The sequence below is a fragment of the Tupaia chinensis genome, unplaced genomic scaffold (assembly GCF_000334495.1).
Source record: "Tupaia chinensis unplaced genomic scaffold, TupChi_1.0 Scaffold000270_1, whole genome shotgun sequence".
NCBI lineage: Eukaryota > Metazoa > Chordata > Mammalia > Scandentia > Tupaiidae > Tupaia > Tupaia belangeri.
The window spans coordinates 3866070-3889254 of NW_006159750.1; the positions used below are offsets into that span (position 1 = coordinate 3866070).

The window sequence follows — 23185 nt, forward strand, 5'->3', positions numbered from 1 at the left end:
AACTTGAACCCTCAGTTTTGAAGGTTTTCTGTCAACCTCTGCATTAGTCTACAGACAGAAAAAAGATTAACAAACAGTATCTTTAATCATTCTTGTGTATTTTTAGCCTTTGCACTAAAAAAAAGAAAAAAAGAATACTGGGAAGTACGTAAATCAAAGTTAGCCTAAATCATCTATTTTATTAAGATCGTCAATTCATCAATCACTAATAAAAACAGTGCATGTCACTGCCTTTAATGAGAAAAAGTAGCTCTCAACCTTAGTTATCCAGAACACAGCTAGTCCAAAGCACATTGAAAATGACCCAATCTACACTCCAAAGAAGGCTTGCTAGGTTCCCTATTTAAGGTACAAGAAATAAGTATTTCTTGACTCATAGACCATAAAGAGGCAGTAAAATGGTATAGCTAAAAGTCAAAACTTATACCACTTTGGAGGAGTAGCAGTTTAGCAATAGTAACATGCAGGAAAAATAACAGTAGGCAGAGGTAGAAGCAGTCACCAGAGTACCAGCAGCAGCGGTGTCACTCCTAAGGCAAACATGAGGGTGAAAAACAGAATCCCTTGTGCCCTTACTTAGGTCAGAAGTGGCCTGTCTTTGTAAGTCCAAAGAGTCTCAAAACAGCATGCTAGTCAAGAACAGGGCTCCCTTTGCAGCCAGAAGGAGAATCACCCCAAAGTAGAGAGCTGGGACAGTTCACTAGAGTACAACTTCCTGAATGGGAAAAAAAAAAAATCCCTGAGTGACACATAAGCCACATAAGCATATGTTGCTCTTAAAGATGAGCCTTACAAACCTGCCAATCCAGGGAATGAGAACCAAAATCAGTGTCCAAGTCTGATCTAGAAGGAAAAGATCTGAAACAAAAAGGCCTGACTATGAGCACCCGAAACTCCCCACAGTTCCCACAGCTCACCGAAGCAGGGCACAAAACTCCCCACCCCTCCATCTGTACCCTCAGCCCACCACTGCCTGGACGGGATGCCACTCCTTCTACCTCACTCCACCATACAGCCAGAGCAGAACTGGGGTGGCAGGAGATACAAAAGGGGCAGCAAAGAACGGAGGGGACAGTAAAGCCCAACTTCCTCCTCATCCTGTGCCGTTGACTCTACTAGGCAAGTCCTCTTCTCATTTCCATTTATAGAGGAGGCGACTGAGACACAGAGAGGTAAAATCATTGACCCTGCATCACAAAGCCAGGAAGTGGAGAACGAGGCAATAACTCAGGCTGCTAGTTCCACAGTCATGCTTTTAACAACTGCGACATTCTGTCTCTGTGCAGACTGTCCCAAATCAAGGAGCTGGAAGTCACGTGTTCTAGGAGCACACATTCTGTCCTCAAGGCAATGACTGTCTCTAACCAGGAGGAACAAGTGGACAGGACATTTCAACCCAGAATAATAATGGTGAATTCAGGAAAAGCACAGAGGAAGAACTCATCTAATGAAAAAGAGTAGCTTGGGATTCATTCCCCCAGGGAGGTGGCGGAACTGAGTGTCCAAGGATGAATTAAAGGTCACCAGAAATGGAACTGTGACAAGGGAAGGGACTAGCACATGCAAAGGCCTGGCCTTTGGGAGGAAATGCAGTAGTTCAACTGGAATTCAGAATTAACTTCTCCACACACATAAGGTGACGCTTCATTACGATGACTCTGCCTGCCATCTGCCACAGTGAGCGTGTGCTTCTATGTCCCAGATAGACCACCAAGTACTTTCCATGGAGTATCTCAGCTAACACACTTAATGAACATTCCATTCTGGTCATAAGGAGATTGTGATGCTGTAAATGACCCAACATTATGATGGCCAACAAGCAGGAAAGTCAAATCTCATCACCAGCCCTTTCCCACAATGCTCCACAGCCTCCATGGGTGGTAAGGGGGAGAGGGTGGTAGAGGGGTATGGCAGCCAGGGTTAGGAATGAACTGCAGTCCCTGTCACTGGCACGGACTTGTGGTCCATTCTAAAGAAAGCCCAGTGGAGTATCACTCCTCAGGAAAACAGCATAGCCAACTCAAATTGTTGGAACAAAGTTGAGGGCTTCTTTCATTCTCCTTTACTCCCAAAGTTTGAAGGAGCTCAAAAGATTATCCAACTAAGATGGATTCTGTAGGGTGGATGGCTTCCAAAATAGTTTTTCTCTCCCTATAAACCTTATTCATCTAGGTTTATAAGAATATGATCTTTCTTCTTTCAATTCCACCCATGCTGGAAATTTCTGTTGCACTGTTTGTTCCCCACTCTTCCCTCTTCCCACATCTCCTGAGAGCATGGATTTATATTTGCCATGGAGCTGAACCAGTATCTCATATAAACTAATATTAAAAAAAAAAAAAAAAACGAGCAAACAAAAAAAAATCTTCTGTACTGTCATGGGGAAAACTGTTGAAGAGTAAGGGTATGTTTTTAATACAACAACAAAAACACACCCAGGAGCATTACGTTAACAAATGTACAATTATATTTTTCCATGCAAAAGCAAGGAAATAAGTACAGTACAATTTGCCTTCATTAAATAAAAGTTAAGGTAAGCTAAAAAGAGATGAACTCTCTGTTGCTATGTTCTCACTCATCAGAGAAAACTGTTCTCCAAGGTCTGCCCTCAACTCAAAGGCTCAAGCCTCTCTGCAGACCAGAAGAGTGAGCAGCAACCAGGGGTGACTATGGCCTGTTACCTGCAGGCAGACATATTTCAGTACACCTGAGAAGGCAGCTCTGGCCAGAACACCTTCAGACAGAGCCCGAATTTAGTGTGTCCTCTTGACTATCATGACCTGCCAGTGCATGTTCTTACAAACAGCAACATCAAGACTCTTGGTAGTAAACGTAACCTGATTTTAAACCATTGTATCAGAATTGCAGTAAATGTTTCAATAAATTTTGGAGACATAAATGTACTCAGTACATAAGATCAGCCACCATTCATCCTGGCTGTTTATGGATTTTCTAGGAAATCTACATCCTAATATTTGTCTTTTCTATTTTCATGACAAATACCCCGAAAATCGCCATAACTGACTACCCAAATTATACCCTGCATATTGCCTGCCTTTCAGATTCAGAAAATTTTTTAAATATATTTTTGCAATGCACGTTTTATCTTTTATTCGAAACCCCTGGTTGTTGGCCACATTACACTGGAGTATAGCAGTGCTGCGTCAGAATGTGGATTGATCTCACCAGGATTATACACATATTCATTATTTCAGGTACGCCTTTAGTTTTCCCAGCTTATTCTCTGCCTTGTCATTTTTGTTGTGACAATTAAGTAGAGAAAATGTGTCATTAGATTTTAAATAATTATTCATTTCTCAATCTATCAGAGATTGTCTAGGCTCTGGTCATCTGTTATTCTGGGTCTGTCTAAAAACTTTTGAAGGTTTTAAAATATCCTTAAGATGAAACTTAAAAATACTGAATTGGGACCAGCAAATGGAGTAATAGTTACTGGACTCCCATGTAGTCAACCACGGTCTGAGTCCTGGACCCAGTGGCTTAAAACTCATGCCAGGCACATGTATGTGGGTGCCCAAAATTCCAAGAGAAGAATGGAGGAGAAAGGATTGTGGTGTGGCCTTCTGTTCTGGGGGGTGATTTCTTGCTTTCTGTCTCTCTGTCTCTGTCTCTCCGGCAAGTACATGGGTCTTATAGCAAAAATCTCTCTTAAAAGGAGAAAGGAAGAAAAAAAGAAAGAAAAGAACTTCAGTATTTTTTAAAGGAAAAAAAGCTACTGTATTAATTTCTGTATATAAAATCAAATGAAAGGCTTCATCGTTGCGTTATAATCTTGCAACCTTATCATACCTACTGGCACAATGAAATACAACAAAGAATGTTGTTACTAACCAGAAAGTGTGCTATCTTTTTTATTGAAAGAGGTGATCTGTGGTGCGATAAAAATGAATTTTAACACTTTCCCCAAGCAATTTCAACTCCGGGGGAAACAAAGAGCCATCTATGACTTTTTTCTACCAATATGCACCGGAAAAACATATTGAACCTTCAGTTCAGATCAGCAGAATCCTTGTCTATAAACTAAGCAACCAGCCTTCCCCTCCTCCTTCCCCAAACTTTAAAGGACACCTCTTTCCTTGTTCATACTTTCCAGTAGGCTGCTGCTTCTACACACTGATTAACTTTGGAAAAAAATTATTCTCATATATGTCAGTCATTGTTTTGCTGTGCTGAACTACATTCTGCCCACATTGCTAACTGCTCTATCTGAAATTCTCTCTGTACCCACATGCCTCCAAATTTAGCATCGCTTCCAAGTTTTATGTAATTTAATAGATGAAACGATCTCTATTTTATAGCTGAAGTGGAGAAGTGAGGTCACCTTCCTAAATTCACCTTGCATGGGCAATTCGAACACAGGCTTGTCTGACCCCTGTGCCCATTCTCACCGGCTGCACTGAGTTACCTCCCTCCTGTGACCACACAGCTCTTGATGGCCAAGCCAAGATTCTCTTAAAAATCTAAGTTTCATTAATTAGGCACTGAGTGCTCATTCTATGCTAGGTACCACGTTAAATACAGGCAGGGGACAAAGCTATTGGGTCATCAGGATGACTTAATAGATGCCAAAATACAAAGAGAAGATGAACAAGCCCCCCTCCCAAGGAAGTCATAGTCCTAGGAACGGCATATCATCTGTGCAAAGGAGCTGTACAAATGCAGGCTCACTCCACTTCTCACCACTCTCCTGTGAACATCTGTTCACTGGTTCTTCTTAGGCATCTGAATTTGGGCTATATTTAAGATTACTATTTACCCAAGGAAAAATACCAAAGGTGAGTTACAAAATCAGTAGATGATAGACTGTATCTATATATACAAAAGCTACAATTCATGCACTAAGTCAATATACATTCATTAAAAATTATAGCTATCCTATGAAATTCTTCTGTGAGTGAACATTTTTCCCTGAATTTCTGCATATCAGGTATTAGGTTTATTCATATGATACTCTGGATGTTCTCCAGTATGAAGAAGATAAACACAACATTTTGTAGCCTAGATATTTCTCCCATTTCTGTAATCATTTGTTTAAGGTTTTGCCACAGGGTGCATGAACTCACCAGAGAGAGAGACAGACAGACAGAAGGAAAGTGAGAAATCACTCCCCAGGGGGGATGGCCATGCTGCAAACCCTTCTCCTCCATTCTCCTCCTGGGATTCTGAGCACACACACACATGTGCCCAGCATGATTTTCAAGCCACCACATCTGGGATTCATACCGTGGCCAGCCATGTGGGAGTGCAGTGCCTTAACCACTATGCCATCTACTGGCCCCCCATAACCCTTTTGAATATCAGCATTAGTATTTTGACATCTACTTTGCTTGCACCTTTCCCATGTGCCCATCTATCTGGGCTTTAGCACTAGACTGAGTGTTATATGGACTCTGGCCCATGGCTAAAACAAAGAATCTTCTAGATTATTCTGTACGGAAGCAGCTAAAATCAGTCAACCAAAATTAGAGCAGACAAAAATTTTAAATAAATACATAATTAAAAACTTGATCAGGTTCACGAATCACCCTATAAAGAAAGCAGTGTTCAGGAGTCAGATGTTCATACAACCAGTTATTATGTCACTGAATATTTTTACTTTTCACATCTTGTAACTTATTTTTTATCAAGATTCTGTAGCACTTAAAATGGTTTTCTAATGGGACCAGCAGATTGCATAATGGTTATGTCATTGGACTCCCGCACAGTTAACTGTGGTTCAAATCCTGGACCCAGCGGCTTAAAACTCACGCTGACCATGTATGCCCAAGATCCCAAGAGGAAAATGGAGAAGGGATTAGGGCATGGTTACCCCCACTGGGGGGTGACTTCTTGCTTTCTGTCTCTGTCTCTCTGGTGAGAGTACAAGCCCTATAGAAAAAAATCTATCTTAAAATTAAAAAAAAATAAATAATAATTTTCTATTAATATTTTGTTAGATTAGATTTTAAATACAACTTTCTGCTTTTCAAAGTTTAATTTTTATATCTCTAGGGAAATATTTTTCTCAGGAGTACCCATCTCTAATTATATAATAAAATTCACAGGCTAAAAGTAGTTACTTAAAAGGAATATACTTTTTCAGCATCCATGTGTTCTGAGCAAGGTTATCCGAGACCTATTTTTAAAAGATCAATCATGAATACCGCCTGGTTCTTACCTATTCTATCCAACTTTTTTTCCTCAGCAGGCTGCTGTACTCATGAATATCCTCATAAGATCACAAAATAAGAAAACTCCTTCATGAAATAAATGTCAGGGCCGCCTCCATGAGAGAACTGCACCCTGTGACTTACCATGCATGCATCAGCTCCTGCCAGAGGAAGTCTCCCAGCAGAGATGACACGTAGGTAGCGCCAGCCAGCTGCAGTATGCACAGAACACTGCCCTGGGCTGCAGCAATCTGATGGCTACCAAGGCCATCCCTCAACAGCCCTCGGAGAAATGGTTAAATTTCCATAACACGGGGCCGGCAGGTGGTGTAGTGGTTAAGGCACTGGATTCCCACATGGCCGTCTGTGGTTCGAGTCCTAACCTGGCAGCCTGAAACTCATGCCAGGTGCATATGTGTGCATGCCCAAAATCCCAAGGAGAGAGTGAACGAGAAGGGACTGCAGTGTGCCCATCTCACCAGGAAGGGAAGGAGGTTTTCTTACTTTCTGTCTCTGGCAAGCACATGCACCCCACAGCAAAGAACTCTTAAAAAAAAAAAAAAAAAATTAAAACAAAGTTTCCATAACCACAACCAACTAGAAACTATCACTAAGGCCCATATTCCAAATAGTATAGAAAATGCTTATTAACTCAAAGTAATGTTCATGTAGGGATTACTTCAAGGGAAAATCTCATTAAGTGATTCTCACTACTTAAAAGTGAACTTAAAAACTAGATAAACATAAAAATTTCACTACTCAAAGAAGGAAGAAGAGGAGGTAGAATTCTTTTTTTTTTTTTCCAGCAGATAAAAGATTGTTTTATTTAAACGATGATCTGAGTAACTGCCAATGCCACTATGTACAGATAAGAGACGGGGAGCTTTATTTCTTGGTCTCTTCCTCCTTGGACAGTCCTGATGATCTCCTCCTTGTGGCCTGGAGGTGCTCCTCACATGCTAGTGTGCTTCTTTGGTCTTAGCCCTGCGGGCATCAGCCTGGTCTGCTAGGAGCTCCTTGTGGGCCTTGTCCGCCTTCAGCTTGTGGATGTGCTCCATGAAAATCTGCTTGTTCTTGAACATATTCCCCTTCACCTTCAGGTACAGGCTGTGAATCCGTGTGGCAATCAGTCCTCTCAGACTCACGTTATCTTCTTTCTTTCTTTCTTTCTTTCTTTATTTATTTATTTTTTGAGAGGCTTTTTGCTATAGGGCGTGTGCACTCGCCCGAAAGAAAGAGACAGAGAAATAGAAAGCAAGAAATCACCCCCCAGGGGGGATGGTCACGCCGCAATCCCTTCTCCTCTATTTTCCTCTTGGGATCTTGGGCACGCACGCACACGTGCCCAGCATGGGTTTAAGCCACCAGGTCCGGGACTCGAACCGCAGTCAACTACATGGGAGTCCAGTGACATAGCCATTATGCCAACTGCTGGTCCTGACTCCTGTTATTTTCTGAGCAGCCAGCACAGGATCCTCATTCTCCTCACCCAGGTCACTTTCTCTGGCATTCTAGCGTTGGCTGTACCCTTTGCTTACCTAGGCCCATAGGCCTGCCCTTCCTCTGGGCCAAGCTGTATTTCCAGCATGGAGCCTGGGAATGGACAGTCACAGACTTGCGGATGATCAACCCATCCTTGATCAGCTTCCGGATCTGCTGATGGGAGCTGGCATTGGCAACTTCATTGGTCTCACTGGGGTCCAACCAGGCCTTCTTTTTGCCACCGCAGAGGACACTAGAGGCAAGCCTCTTTTGAAGCCTGAGCACACTTGTGAGTGGGGAACATGAACACTAAGGATCACCTCCAAGAGGTAAAATTGAAAGTGACACAAATGTATTAAATAACATGTCATCCTCATACAACATATTTCTTCCAGCCTACAGAAAGTGTCAGTAGGGACCAGCAGTTACTGTAATGGCTATGTCGCTGGACTCCCATGTAGTCGACCGCGGTTCGAGTCCCGGACCCAGTGGCTTCAACTCACGCTGGGCGTGTGGGCATGCATGCCCAGGATCCCGAGAGGAGAATGGAGGAGAAGGGATTGCGGCATGGCCATCTCCCCTAGGGGGTGATTTCTCGCTTTCTGTCTCTCTGTCTCTCTCTGTCTTTCTGGCAAGCGCATGCGCCCTATAGCAAAAAACTTCTCCAAAAAAAAAGAAAAAAAAAGAAAGTTTCAGTATAAGTTCTTAGACTACCCAATTCAAACAGGCTAAAATTTCATTACAAGGGAAGTGACACAGACATAATTACAGAAGAAATTTCATTATGATGAAATTTAGTGTTTGGTTAAAAGAATGATTATTAGATATTGGCACACAGCCCACAAAGACAGAGACACAGAGAGAGAGGAGTCAGAGAACCTGCTTATGCTACTCTAATTAAAGACAATAAATACTTTCTTGATAGTTTTCAATTTTCATAAAGGCAGATGTCAAACAGCACGGAGTGTTTTACCTGCACACCATGGAACAGTGACTGAAAGACACCTTAAATTTCAGACAATTCACTCACTGTGTGATATGACAATCAAATGCACTCCTCCAACCCTTTTCCCCACAGAAGCGTCCATAGTGGCAGAAGAGAGTTAACTGGGACCCTGCCGTTCAGCTGCCTGGCGCTGCCTCCACCTGCCGTGAGCTGGGAACTGAATAAACTCAATTTGACTTCCTCAAGTGAAAAGAAAACCACCACTAACACCTGCATTCCACTTACTACTTAGAAATATGCTCCTTCTCCTTTTTCTTTTTTAGATTTTTGCTATAGTGTGCATACACTCGCCAGAGAGACAGAGAAGCAGAAAGCGAAAAATTCCCCCAACCCTCGGTAGCAGGGGAAGGCCATGCCACAATCCATTCTCCTCTGTTCTCCTCTCAGGATCTTGGGCACACACGCACACATGACCAGTGTGAGTTTTAAGCTGCTGGGTCTGAGACTCGAACCGTGGTTGACTATGTGGGAGTCCAGTGAAATAACCATGGTGCCATGTGCTCATCCTTAAATGTGCTATTTCACATTGCTTCTCATCTGCTGATATAAAAGTAATTAGGGAGTTGGAAAAATAATAATTAGCATTCATAGTTATATACGGGTCTCATTATAAGTACCAGGCACCATTCTAAGCAATCTTATGCAATCTTCACAACAATCCTTGAAGCAGCTTTCCCAATTTTATAGACAAGGAGACAGGGGCAGGGAGAACAGGAATCCAGACTGAAGCATTTTAGCGGCACCAGAAAGAAAAGTGTACATGCTCAGCCATTGCACTGTACCCACTTAGAAGATTTGTAGTAAAAAAGAATATCATTTCTTAACATTTTATCAAACAGTAGTCCCACTGCAATCATGTGACCTTGCTGAAAAGTCAATTACATATATATTTTGCATACTTTTACACAACTGTTTTTATGTCTAAAAAATATGAATCACATGGCAATATCCATACTCTTTATTATAACTGGGTAAGTAAAGCCCACAGCAATCTACCCATAAAATGACTGAACTACCACACAAGGTAACTTCTGCTGCATAGAGGGGTATTTGGTGACGTGGCACCAGAAATGTACCCCAGGAGGGACCCACTTCCAGCTTGGATTTCTCACAGGAAGTAATTCTCCCTGTCAGAGGAAGTGCCACGCACCTCCCACAGCCAGCACAGGTCTAGGACTCTCCCTGCACCAGAACAACAGAAACGTGATGCTCAACCTAGGAAGCTGTAACACTGCGGAAACACAGAGCCATTTCTGCAAAAGGCTGGCTAGGCAACCTGCCTTTGGCAGAAAATACTGGACATAAACCAGGTATTACACATAAATCAAATGATAGGCTTTCCAGGTAGAGACAAAAACTTCCTAGTGAGCAAATCCTTACGAACTGGGCTACGGACCAACAGATGGTGTAATGGTTACATCGTTGGACACCTTCATGACCAACTGGGGTTTGAGTCCCAACCCAGTGGCTTAAAACTCATGCCAGGCATCTAAGTATGCATGCTCAAAATCCCAAGGGGGAGAATGGAAGAGAAGAGATTACAGCATGGCCACTCCCCCACCCCCCGGGGGTGATTTCTCACTTTCTGTCTATCTCTCTCTGTCTCTCTGGTGAATGCACACACTCTATAGGAAAAAAAAAAAAAATCTCTTAAAAAAAAAAAAAACTGGGCTTTGGGAAAATGACATGCATGTGAAATACCTTCCCTATCCCACTCAAGAACTATCTATCTCCCAGTATCATCAAATCATCGCTGTCCTCATTCATTAATTACACAGCAGTCATTACTATCAACTGGATATCTAAAATGCCATGTACCTTCTCTTCATTTGGTGTACTGCTTTTATTTTTCAATGTCAGTGAATTTTAAAAAATTATGTAGACTTTAGGCTGCTTCCTCACAATCTGTTTACTATGAAGCCCGTTAGTTCCTCAAGCACAAAACCCTCTACCACAAGAAACCTAATCACAAAACACTAATGGACTGGGATCAGCAGAGATTAGAAGGCCATGCTGTAATTGAGTTGTCAAAAAAGTCTTGATGTGTTTTTCTGTGTAAAACTGCATCATGACTTTTCTGGTGACCCAGTATATAGTGCTTATAATTTCGCTACGGACCAACAGATGGTGTAATGGTTACATCGTTGGACACCTTCATGACCAACTGGGGTTTGAGTCCCAACCCAGTGGCTTAAAACTCATGCCAGGCATCTAAGTATGCATGCTCAAAATCCCAAGGGGGAGAATGGAAGAGAAGAGATTACAGCATGGCCACTCCCCCACCCCCCGGGGGTGATTTCTCACTTTCTGTCTATCTCTCTCTGTCTCTCTGGTGAATGCACACACTCTATAGGAAAAAAAAAAAATCTCTTAAAAAAAAAAAAAACTGGGCTTTGGGAAAATGACATGCATGTGAAATACCTTCCCTATCCCACTCAAGAACTATCTATCTCCCAGTATCATCAAATCATCGCTGTCCTCATTCATTAATTACACAGCAGTCATTACTATCAACTGGATATCTAAAATGCCATGTACCTTCTCTTCATTTGGTGTACTGCTTTTATTTTTCAATGTCAGTGAATTTTAAAAAATTATGTAGACTTTAGGCTGCTTCCTCACAATCTGTTTACTATGAAGCCCGTTAGTTCCTCAAGCACAAAACCCTCTACCACAAGAAACCTAATCACAAAACACTAATGGACTGGGATCAGCAGAGATTAGAAGGCCATGCTGTAATTGAGTTGTCAAAAAAGTCTTGATGTGTTTTTCTGTGTAAAACTGCATCATGACTTTTCTGGTGACCCAGTATATAGTGCTTATAATTTCATCTTTAATAAGCAGTGCTTATCATTTTACCTGGCATTCCATTACTAGTTAGGAATAGTCTCTCTCTATTTTTTTTAATTGGTAGAAATGTCCCATTCTACTGGAACACCTATCAGACCTATCACCCACTGCTTTTTCTTATGTAGTGGAGGGGTAATCTGAGATATTTGCAACTTAACCAATAACAGGCCACATATGGAGCTAAAGAATTTGACTCTTTGAGGAGTTTAATGCCAGTCACTGATCAGATCCTTCAAAAGTCCCTTCCCAGAAATAGACGGGGAAAAAAATCTACCCTGCACAAGACACAGCTCAGCACTGTACAGATCAAGGGTGAGAACAGACTGAGGTCCACAGAAGTCTAAAATCAACCTACCAGAAGGCCTGAACCAGGACATGGGCCTGGACACAGGAGCAGGGGCTACCCACACAGCAAGAGGGATCCCGCAGTCCCTGTGAACTGGAGAAGGCTTTTATCCGGGGCAGCAGGTTACAGACAACTCTCGGTAAGGGCAAAGATTCAGAGTAACGGCCAGTATTGACAGTCCCTAGGACAAACCCTGGATGCCTAGGGAAACAGTAGTAAATACAGTGAAGGAACAACTGAATTCATCAATGCCTCTGACTACTTCACCTACTACACAAGAGAAAATGACTGTCTCCAAAGATCAAAAGATCAGACCTAATGGCTACGTCACTGTACTCCCATGTAGTCGACCACGATTCGAGTCCCAGACCCGGTGGCTTAAACTCACACTGTGCATATGTGCATGCGTGGTGCCCAAGATCCTGAGAGGAGAATGGAGGAGAGGGAATTGCGGCGTGGCCATCCCCCTGGGGGATGAGTTTTCCTTTCTGTTTCTGTTTCTCTCTTTCTGGTGAGCACATGCACCCTATAGCAAAAAGCTCTCAAAATAAAAAAATAAAAATAAAATAAAATAAAAAAGATCATCTTCTGTTTACAGAAGAAACCATGATTCTTGAAAAATGGGGTGGGGGCAGAGAAAAGACAGAGAGAGGTGTATATCAAAAAGCAAGCAAGAAATCATCCCCATACTTGATGCCATGGGCACACAGGAAGCTGAAGATACGAGGAAGAAACGGAAAAGAAGGAAGTGGGACAGGAAAGCGGCTACCCACACAGCAACAGGGATCCCGCAGTCCCTGTGAACTGGAGAAGCCTTTTATCCGGGGCAGCAGGTTACAGCACCTGGCTCCTGCACCACGGCATGCGCGCCCACCCTCCTGTGACACAGGGACTCTCCAGAGTATAAACTGTGGCTGTTCCTTAGAACTGCTTATTCAAGAACACGTGGTGGCATTCCCAATGACTGTGGCATTCTGAGATTACACCTTTTCCACATCAACGGTGTAGAATCAGTCCCGTCTTTTATGAAATGAAGGTAAGAATGGATATTAAGATATTTTATATGATTTTATTACTGTTATTTGCTAAAATTGCCTCCCACTCTTTTCCCTATACTGGTCAATAAAATCCAAAGTCTCATAACCACTGGCCGATGCCACATCCTAAAAAGAAAGAAAGAAAGAAAAGAAAAGAAAGCTAAAAAGAGTTTAAAATCTGAATTAGCAAATCCTTACCTAATTCGAAAACTATTAAGAAGAATGCTTTTTCTCTAGAGATTTTAGATAAAATAGAATTTTATTATTCTTTTGGGTAAAGAATGCCATGATAACTTGAATCAATTGATAAAATCACATTATTAAGTAAGGAAAGCAGATTAAAACTGAGCACCTGCAGTGCAACCTCATTTCATAAGCTTGGGTAGACAAGCACCCAGGAGCCACATATGTGAACACACAGTTACCTAACACATGCATGCGTACATGCACACGTGTCTAGAGTATACACAATAAATCCAATAATGGTTATGTGTGGGTAGTAAGGTTTAATCTTATGTATACTTTCCTCAGAAGTAGAAATTACTTTCGTAAGTAGAAATATTCTTTTAGAGGATAAAAAAATACAGTTGTTTTTAACTTTGAATATATAAATATCTAAGAAAAAATATGATAAAACAATATCTGGGTCAGCTCCATGAAGAAACATGAATTTCCATCATGGCTAGTGACCTTCTGAGTAAAGCATGGCTTTTTTCTGCCCTATATACCAAACCCACAGACAAGGACTTCCTTATAAGTGCTCTGCTACTTAATACATCACTTTACATTATTAACATAAAGATGACTTTTCTGAAATAAAGCTTTCAACCTCTAGGACTCCTGCAAGGCAACAGTGACCCCAGCAGATAACTGTTACTCTAATACGTTTTATTACATTTAATGACTCAGATACCTCACAGCACTGGGAGCTATTGGTATTTAAGCTGTATCCCCTATAAAATATGTCCTACTGAAAACACATCTCCCATAAAATATATTAGAAACATTTTCATGCAAGAGATTGTGTATTATGCATGAATTGAAGATGAACACCTCTTAAGCTGTTCTAAACAGTAGAGATCAATTTAAAAACAAGATCTTTGAACGAAGAGGCAGAGTCTTAATCCTCAAAACAACAACGAATTGATACTTCAGTCTGAGGAAGGGACACACTTAGGCCATATGCCAACAGACACCCCTGAGTACTGAGCATGCAGCATTAAACTTACTGGACACAATGCCCTCTCTCAAGGAACTTGCCAGCCACTGGGAAACAAGCACATACACCAACGTGAGCCCAGTAAGACAGTTCAAGTGCATGGCGGAAATGGTGAAAGTACACATGTGCTTCTCAAGTGGCACAAAGCACAGAATGACTGATTCACCTACAAGGGTGGGGTCAGGAAAGTTTCATGGCCCTGACTAGCTGGGAAAGGCTGGGGGGAGGGTTGTAGCAGGAAGTATTATGGTGGGTGCCTTGAGGGTGCTGACTTTCTGAGTTTCTCTCTCTTCTTTCCCATGAAAGAAAGAAGGAAATATATATATATAAAAGAAAAAGTTTCCTAGAGAGCTTTTTTTCTCAGGGCAATTATAATTTTCTACAAATGAATTAAAATAGTATCTATTTCCTTTAAAAGCTCTTCGAAACATGGAATAGGGTATCAAAGGTGCAGTCCCAGATACGTATTAATACTAAGCACCCGAGCCGACAGAGCTCAGTAGCCATCCAGTCATCTCATCTGTGAATCATTTTGTGCACCTACTAGGTTCTGTGTGCAGTACTGAGCAAGACATGGTCCTCCCGGTCAGGGACCTCACAGGACACTGGGGAAGAGAGACAGAAACAACTCAGTAAATACAATTTGATGGGTGCTACATCAGAGTGGGGTCCATGCCCACAGAGATACAGATAATGGCATGGAGAGTTATATAATACATCAGAGAAGGTTTCAGAAACAATGAGCAAACGTGAGCTCTGGGACAGGACAGACAGTTCATTCCCTAGAACTTTCTAAGACAGTACGATGTATCAGGGCTGAACAAGGTCCTTTGTGGTGTCATTTCATCTAATCCTTGGGATCATCCTATGAAACAGGGATTGTTCCATTTCCAAGGTGAGGTTCATGTGGTTAGAGAGGTGGAAGGACTTGCCCAAGCCAAACTAAAAATAACCAGTTAAGTTAGGTTTGGAAAGCAGATCAAAAATCCAGCCTGGCTGCTTTGGTCTTTCCCAGAACAGGTAAGCAATAAACACAAGACTGACTTTGATCTGTATCTGGGCTGGTTGAATATTCAGTTTCCTAAAACCCAATCTCTTCAAGAATCTCAAGTCTTTCAACTGTTCCTTCTCCATAAAATTTCCATTTCTTCTTTATGTTCACACACTTGCAGCATATTTAAATATCAGCAAATATTTGTAACTCACTAAAATGATCTCTATCTTCCTTTGCTTTTCTAGAAACTCTGCCCAGCACTGGACACATTGTTAAGTAAAACTCAACACTTGATATCTTCTATTATTTGAAACATTTACATATAGGTTTGCTACATGGTATACAAACTACAATACTTATATGGCACATTAAAAATTAACAGGTCATAGAAAGTGAAAACAGGAGACAGTGTAGTCACAGAGTATAGTAATGATGTAGCCACTGTTAAGAAGGCCTTATCTGAATACCTTCCATTACTACAGGCAAATTTGTTATTTTGTTATTTTCTCTATGGTTCTCCTGGAAAATGTCCCTACTAGTGGCTAAAAGTTATCAGTGCAATACCTATACATTGTTTTCAGGTCAGCTACTATTAAGGTGGACATGAGTAGTTTTCTCTTTTACACACAAAGTAAAATATTACACCATATAACATCTGAACCCATTAGACCCACATTCAACCCACTGAACTTGCTACCTCTAAGCAAGGAGAACATGTTGATAAAGTGCAATCTTGTTACAGAATAGTCATTGTGTCTAAACCATAAGTGAGGTATGATAAAATGAACAATGTGATTGATAATGTATTTTTTTTTCTTTTTAGAGAGAGATTTTTGCTATAGGGTGCGTGTGCTCACCAAAGAGAAAGAGAGAGAGGGACAGAGAGAAATCACCCCCTGGAGTGATGGCCATGCCACAATCTCTTCTCCTCCATCCTACTCTCGAGATTTTGGTCACATGTATACACATGCTCAGCGTGAGTTGTAAGCCACTGGGTCCTGGACTCAAATTCCAGTTGACTACGTGGGAGTCCAGCAATGTAACCATTATGCTATTTGCTGATCCCAATAATGTATTTTTCTAAATCATCCTGTAAATGATCTTCTGAAATAGCTATCCTTGCCATGACATGAAGAAGATTTGGCTCAGCTAACAGATTACAACATCACAATAAGGACTCCATGGTCTCTGTGAACTTGCCAGATTTACATCGCACACATGACTATGTGATGATGGTGATGGTGTATAATTAAACTTTCAGGAAACAGTTCTTTCTGTACTCACTCAGTCTTATACTATTAATGAATGTATTCCTTTTCCTTGTTCTGTTTTATGTAAATAAGGTTTTTATAAAGCCATCTGCTTTATAGCAGAATCAGTAATAACTGTGTCACCCATTTACACACAAAATCAAACAACTGGCAATAAGATATGAGGCTGCACTTAGTAAAGATGACTAAACTGTAAATATAAATCAAACTGCCAGTGGAAAACATGGCCGTAAATGCTGGCAATCTGACCAAGGAAGGTCATTTCTATTAACTGGGCACCTGCTGTGTCCCGAGCTCTGTAGCCAATGATTTACCTGCTATTACACAGTTCTGGAAGTAATCATATCTGGTCTGTCTCCCATGACCTATTAATTTAAGATTATTGATCTGTGGATCTTAGATTATGCACTAAAGTATCCTGGACCACCACAGCAAACTCACAGAGACATTGTAGGATACTTTAAGCTTCCAGAGAAATCACAGGAATACTCAGCATCAATTCGATACCACACCAACTTCCCTCTCACATGACTGTGTGCTTCCACGTTAGATCACTCTACCTTCCTGTCAATGGCATGTCCTTGTGAAGCTAGATATTCAGTACATGCTATAATTAACACATAATTGCTGCAAACTAGTCAATGTGGAACAGAAAGAGGTTGTAGAGGTGTGTAATCTTATTCCAAAATTTGAGAAGTTATGGCCAGCTCAAACAGGCACACAGATACCAGTAGTCAGTAATCATGACTATTTAAGAATGATATAAAAATAAAAATACTTTTTAATTTATGTGTATTTTTTCAAGTAACTAGTATATTTTTAGGACTTAAATATTTATTAAGTGGTTCAGACCTAACTACTTACTGACAAAAACTGTTTACTGTTGCTCTTTTCGCCTAGGGATGAAATGGAGGAAAAAAATTTCAGAGACATTAAATGTGCCACAAGATGAGAAACTTCGAAGATGAATTCCAACTTTCCAAGCCAAGGAAAAGGAAGCTGGGCCTAAGGTTTCTGGAGGTTTTGGCTGGTTTTCTGTGCTGCTTCTAAAGTGATTAAAAGACCATCTGTAATTGAATGTATAATACTATTTTACCTAATCAATGTAACAGATGGAGATATGACTGTTACTATGAATATTTTCCACTCTTACATGGATTTTGGTCATCTCCTATCTTGTGTCATTTGTCTAAACATGATGCTGCTTTTGCAACCAGCCATATGATGCCTATTTTACATTCAGAAAGAATCACACACCTGCTATGGGTCCTAGCCCTGATTAGGTATGCTCTCGCTATGGCCACACACAGGAGTCCTACAGGTAACCCAATGGAGGGACTGTTTACACTTTCTCTGCCATATGCATTGAATCCGTAAGTAGGCCACTACGATTTTCTCTTGTATTCGACACATTTCAGAATAATCTGAGGTCTTAGTTATTTAAACCTTCAAGAAAATGTTTATGAAATTATGCCTATTGCCATGAAGTCATAAATCGTATGCTGTATACAAGCAAGAGGGATGATGAAGGAGGCAAGGGCTAGTAGCATCCCAATCAAATTAAATAACTTAAAAAAAAAACTTTAAAGACACATTTGTGGACTCCCTACTGGTTTATTCATACTCACGTCTGCCATGCCAAATAGAGAATTTAATAATTTCCCAGTCATGAACACTGATGCTATTGTACTAAAGGATAATCAATAGTTAGCAGAGTTGGATTATTAAACCAGTCTTTGGTTAAAAGTGGAAGGGCAGAACTGAAATAAGATCATTGCCAGTCTGAAAGAAAACTCAACGGTATGGCAGGGGAAGATGCTGCTGAGAATAAAAGAAGGCCAGCAGGATGTTTGATTTTTCCGAAATTCAAACAGTGGTTTGTAAGAAAAAGTGCCCTGGGTCTTTGCAGATTCAGACAGCGGGACATGATGTGGCTATAACAAAGACTTGACCAAAGTGAACCAAATACTCACGAAGCAATGAATGTGTTTTTTTGTTTGGTTTTGGTTTTCTTTTGTTTTTTAAAAAAGGCTGTGGAAAATGAATACCATATTTACCAGTTTACCAGATGTGTTAGTTATCATTCACTCCCTAAGACTCCCTACTCATCCCACAATGTGACATCCAAGGATACAAACAGAAAGACATATGGGTTAAAGACAAGCGCTTTGGGGACCAGCAGTTGGCATAATGGCTATGTCACTGGACTCCCATGTAGCCGACCACGGTTTGAGTCCCGGACCCAGTGGCTTAAACTCATGTTGGGCACATGCACGTGCGTGCCCAAGATCCCGAGAGGAGAATAAAGAAGGGGCTGCGGCATAGCCATGCCCTCTGGGGGGATGATTTCTGTCTTGCTGTCTCTCTGTCTCACTCTGTCTTTCTGGCAAGTGCACACACTCTATATCAAAAACTAAAAAAAAAAAAAAAAGATGAGCACTTTGGAGGCAGAGAGACCCACTTTGGCCCTTCACCTCTATCATTTATAGGCTGCAGAATGTTAGGCAAGTGATAAAATCTATCTAACCTCAGACGCCAATGATGACACTAACCTCACAGGGTGGGCGTGCACCAAAGGTAATTTATGACAGATGCCAACATGCATCTGCATCATCTCACCAAGTGAAAACATTCCAAACTGACTCTTCTCCTGTAAGTTAGTTCAAAAACTCCATCTACTACCAGAAACTATCTTAACATTCCCCAGGTATCTCAAATGAAACATGGCTAAGCTAAACTCCATGTGTGTAAATACATGTGTGTAAATACATGAATCACCTCATCTCCCACCTTTATGGCATTGAAATCATTCTTTTTTTTTTTTTTTTGAGAGATTTTAGCTATAGGGCGCGTGCGCTCACCAGACAGACAGAGACATAGAGACAGAAAGCGAGAAGTCACCCCCAGGGGGAATGGTCACGCCACAATCCCTTCTCCTCCATTCTCCTCTCGGGATCTTGGGCACGCACGCACACGTGCCCAGAGTGAGTTTTTTTAAGCCACCAGGTCCGGGATGCGAACCGCAGTCGACTACATGGGAGTCCAGCGACATAACCATTATGCTAATTGCTGGTTCCCCATTGAAATCATTCTTGACCCCTTGTCCTCTAAGTCACACGCACCCATCACCAGGTGCTTGCAATCCTCATCATCCATGATGTGTCACCTTTGCTGTCCATTCCTGCACCCTCAACACCTGGCAGCTGGGTACTCTAGTACTGTCCTGACTGGGCTCCCTTCCCAGCCATTCGTTCTTACACCAGAACCTGTTCTATAACTTTCCAACTTGCATCGCTTTCTTCTTCCTTCTACACCAAAAATCAGCTCCAAAAAGAGTTCATGAGGTTGTCTCCATTCATAGCCACTGGTGGACACTGGCCAAATGGCCCCTTTGTGCAAATCATAAAAGGCACTGTTTCTTCAAGAGATTTGAAGTTCCCCTTGCAAAAAAGCTGGATGAACATACTGTTCTGTTAAAGAATGCCACAGTCCCCCTAGATGCTGGGCGGTGATTCTAATAAATGCAGGTGATGTGATTGAATGATGTCCAGCAGGTGTAATTCCAAACAGGCACAGTCCATGAGAGTGCTGTCTTCATTTCCTTGGTCCTTTTCCAGTACCAACCAGTTGTCCACACTACCCAACTGAAAGGAAGACTACCATGACGTCCCAGTTGCCCAATCTGATGGCTGGAGTTTTCCTTTCTCTTCTGTGACTGCTGTGACTCTGCACTGTGATCACTGTCTTCATCCACAGTCTTGAGAACAAGACCCTCCTGGAATTCCTCCTACCATCTGAGTGCGGTGTGGCGGTTTCACTTGCTGCCTCCAGTCCTTTCTGTTCTGTGAATGTCACTCCTCAGGTTCCACCCTTGCCCTTCGTCTTCATCAGCTGCACAATCTCAGTCATGGTTGCAGTGACTCCCAGAACAAGCCCAGACGTCCCATCTGCATTCCCTGCTGATGCTGCCCATGATCGGTTCCCACTAATGTGTCCCAAACTGAAACCCACCTTCCAAAACAGAGCCCGAATCTCTCTCCCGCCATCAACAAAAAGAAGAAAAAGACCCCTTCTCCCAATAACCTAAGCGCATGGAGCCACTCTTCTTGAAAGCTCCTAAGCTAGAAAGATCAGAGTCATTCTCAACCTCCCTCTTGTACTCATTCATTTACTCAACAAATATCTGAGTGCCTGCGTGTACCGAGGTGATGTTCCAGGTACACGGGATCTATTAACCAGTAAAAAATGCACAGGAAAACCATTTTTTCTGTTCTAGTGAAATTTTCTTTTTCTTTTTGTGGGAATGGAGGCGAAAAGCAGAAAATGATGAACTTAGTAATTAAAGGTAAGGCAATTCATCACTATATTCGATAGATATTGATGGTAATCTGGAGGTAAAATGGATAGCTATGTTGAACAAGATGTACTGGGTAAGTCTCATCATGAAGATGACATTCCGGAGAAGGTGAAGTGAGAGCTGGTCACACGCAGATCTGGGGATGAGCAGTCTGACAGAAGGAAGAGCCAGGGCTAAGGTCTGAGGAAGGAATCTGCATGGTTTATTTCAAGAACATCAAGGAGCCAGAGTGGCTGGAATAGACAGATTATCTACCTGAGAACTGTCACACAACATACACGAGTCTAAGATGGGAATGTGACAATTGACACAAGGCACCTTTGTGTACTTGCAGCCTGACAGGTCAGCCCTACCCAGAATTCCTTCTCCCCTCTCCTTGCCCTATGTCAGCGCTGACCTCATATACCACTTTCTGTAAGAAGGCTTCCTGTCCCAAATCATGGCCATCACATCAAATTCTCTGAACACGCTTAGCAACAGGCACATGCTACCACATGTTTATGCACATTTGCTCTTTCTACGTATGTTTCTTGGGTACGCGTCAGTCTAGGTTGGAAATCCCTCTAGAGCAACAGTGCTTCCCCAGGAACTACCAAAGCCCTCTACACACAGTAGACACATAACTGTCCATTGAGGCTCTTGCTAAAGGCCTCTAACATTAAAAAATAATCCAGAATACTTTTTATAAATGAAACTTTATATTGACAGCCAGATTGCAATCCACTGAGTTGATACACTTACCGCACTGAGATGGAAAGTACTTTACAAGTCATATTTATAAAGCACATCCATTTTTCAGAGATTCGATTTTATTGATTTTATGAAATAATTTAATCATTCATATTTCATTCCAGATAATTAAGTTTTGCTGCTGGTTCCAATACTATTTTCTAAGATACAAAATATTTAATCTTCCTAATAAAATTAGGCCACTTCCTTAAAAAAAAAAAAAAAAGAAAAAAGAAAAAAGAAACTATACAAACTTCCATTCTGGTAAGAAAATGTTAAATATACCTATAATAATCAGAACAAAATCATAAATAAATTCAAAGTCAAGCAGGGATACCTTGTAAACACTGGATAAAATCTGTTATTTGAGAGTTGCTTAGGGGACCAGCAGTTAGCGTAATGGCTTTGTTGCTGGACTCCCATGTAGTTGACCGTGGTTTGCGTCCCGGACCGGAGGCTTAAAAAACTCATGCTGGGCGCGTGTGCGTGCCTCTGTAGCTTAAACGATTATTTGTTTTTTCCTTTCCAGCATTTAAATCAGCAAATAACAGGCCATGCTGGCATCAATGCAACCTCATCAGACACCCAACTTCAGAACTGTATTATTTAACCAATGGAAAGAGACAAAAATGTCTATGTAGTTATCAGAGAGCCCAGAAAATTCATAGTTAAAAAATATAAGATGCTCACTTTCTGTAATTAATATTTGTAACACACCTTAGTGAATTCAGACTTTAAGTGTAATTCACAAATGGAAAAAGCTATTATTACCCTAACCAAATAGAGTCCCATCCTAGATCCACTGTCTCGACAGCCTCTGTCCTTCCCAGTCTCTTCTGGGCAGGAAAGCAAAAGTGGACCAGCTTCCGATAAACAGCACGATGCAAGTCACAAAACACCACCAATAAATGTGGGGATTGCCAAGAGAATCAGAAATAATAAGTGCAGTTTAGCATTTGTTGGGAGTTTACTATGTGCTGCGTGTGGCTTATCTAAATAGACATTGATAGTAATTTCATGAAGAATATAGATTATTTTCTCCGTGTTACAAATAAAGTAACTAAAGCTTATAGAGCTGGCCTCAAATCACCTAACTTTAAGAATGATGCTGAGATCTGAAACTCTGCACGTTGATTCCACTGCAGGTTTTTGGGGTTTTTTTTTGGCTGCTTTAAACAGATTACCAAACCATTAAAGGATACCAAATAATTTTCAACAATATAGCACTCTTCCCTTTGAGTCTACTCTTCACCATCATACCATACTCCTCTTTGCCCTGCCCTGGAAATACAATAATCTATCGCTTAACAAGGGGTCTGGGTTCTGAGAAATGCGCTATTAGGTGTCTTCATTGTTGTGCAAATATTGTAGAGTGTACTTATATGAACATGACCATACAGCCTACTACATACCTGCGCAAAATGGTATAGCCTCGATCAGTCTATGGGAGCCCCATGGTATATGCAATCCTCTGTTATAAAATCTTACATGGTGGGACCAGCAGTTGGTGTAATGGCTATGTTGCTGGACTCCCATGTAGTCGACCGCAGTTTGAGTCCCAGACCTGGTGGCTTAAATTCACACGGGGCGCGTATGCGTGCGTGCCCAAGATCCTGAGAGGAGAATGGATTGTAGTGTGGCCATCCCCCCCGGGGCGGGGGGTGGTGATTTCTCACTTTCTGTCTCTCTGTCTCTTTCTATCTTTCTAGTAAGTGCATGTACCC

General features: G+C 41.5%; 1 protein-coding gene and 1 pseudogene across 1 annotated transcript in view; both read right to left on the reverse strand.

The window, feature by feature from the left end:
• The window catches only part of VAV3 (vav guanine nucleotide exchange factor 3), a gene marked incomplete at its 5' end in the record, with an annotated part of 378218 nt that overhangs the window by 302931 nt on the left and 52102 nt on the right, over positions 1-23185 (reverse strand). The gene's annotated exons all lie outside the window — the stretch shown is intronic.
• Positions 7029-23185, reverse strand: part of LOC106734963 (60S ribosomal protein L19-like) — an 18690-nt pseudogene continuing 2533 nt past the window's right edge.